Source organism: Schistosoma mansoni, chromosome 1 (assembly GCF_000237925.1).
Source record: "Schistosoma mansoni strain Puerto Rico chromosome 1, complete genome".
Taxonomy (NCBI): Eukaryota; Metazoa; Platyhelminthes; class Trematoda; order Strigeidida; family Schistosomatidae; genus Schistosoma; species Schistosoma mansoni.
This window is the reverse complement of record NC_031495.1, coordinates 9614443-9615947: the sequence shown is the minus strand read 5'-3', so window position 1 is coordinate 9615947 and position 1505 is coordinate 9614443. Positions and strand designations below refer to the sequence as shown.

At 34.5% G+C, this 1505-nt stretch overlaps 1 protein-coding gene across 1 annotated transcript in view; it reads left to right on the top strand.

The window, feature by feature from the left end:
- Smp_162050 (hypothetical protein) overlaps positions 1-1505 on the top strand; it is a gene marked incomplete at its 5' end in the record, with an annotated part of 61565 nt that overhangs the window by 23079 nt on the left and 36981 nt on the right. The window lies entirely within an intron of this gene.

Genomic DNA, 1505 nt, shown 5'->3' with positions numbered 1-1505 from the left:
CTGGATCATAAATTATTTCCACCCAGAGATACATCGATAAAGTCGTGTGATAATCAGATAACAAATGATAACAATGATCCATTGACAGTTGAAGACTCTAGGGAAGCGTGTAGCCAAGTATTTGGTAAGGAAACTGCAATTTTTGTATGGTGATCGTAATTTCCTCATACATTTTTGAATATTGTTACCGAAATCCTTGGTCCAAGTGTCTATAAGTTCTTACTGGTGCTTTATTTGTTATTTTCCTCTTAATACTTTCGTCCATCTGAATATGCGTTTCTTGTATTTGATTTCTCACATGTATGAGTTTTATTGTATTTTAACATTTTGCGTGTTTCTTTTCTCTTTGTTCATTGCACTATAAAGTAAGATGACGTGAATTAGTGCACAGGTTTTCTATGGTCATATGTGTCAGTCAAACAATACTAAATGAATTTAAACTTCACCCCATCGCACAAACAAGTGGCTATCAGGACTCAGCGGCCGAGTGGATAACGCGATGGCGTTTAAAGCGAAAGGTACTAAGTTCGAGTCCCAGACTGAACATCAACTCTGAGATGCTGGTACATCCAGCTGACGAGTCCCAAATAGGACGAAACGCGCGTCCTGGATCCCACTGCTAGCCATTATCCATCTTTGTGTACTCGAAAATTCATTCTATCTTCTTATTATTTTATATCGTCACGTAATAAGTCCATTCACTCAAGTTTAGAAATATTAATGGTCTATTTCTTAAACAAAAATGGTAGTTGTATTGAGAATAGCTTTTCAATGAGAAACCAGATATTAAGTTTGTCAGTGTAAAAGTTGATCAATAACTATAATTTTCCTAAAAATCGACGAAATTCAAGTCATTATTTTAATGCCTTATGAATATCTTAATAGTTAGTACTGAATGTTTGAAGATAGTCATAAATGAATTTAGAGTGTGGTACAAATACTTAACAATCCAAGGTATCGATTCCCGTTAGCACAAAATGATAAAGTTCAAAGTATTAGCGATAAAACATTGAAATGTTCGTAATATCAGTGACAGTAAACAAAAAAATTAGTACCGTGAAGATGAACTTTTCACAAAAGAATGAATTCACTGACTAGATATATGCTATAACGGTGATAGTCAAAATCTAAGAATAGATGAAGAAAGGATGAATTTATGTTATTACCACTGAACTACTGAACCATCCTATAATTTCACCTAAAATCTACAACCATTGATCACCACTTTTACACGAACCGCAATCGTATTATTTCACCTCAACCATTTACAGATAATACATCATATAATGTTACCTCATATATCAGATTGTATCAAAATCACTGGCCTCTATAATGAACATGAATTGATCAATTTTATAACAGAATGTAATCAACAAACAATATTCATTAGTTGAAATCATGATTCAATTGAATCTAGATCACCATGGAAAACCTTCAAGCACTGGACGGACAACTCGTCCTATTAGGGGACTCCTCACCAGTGCACATCCACGATCCCGCCTCGC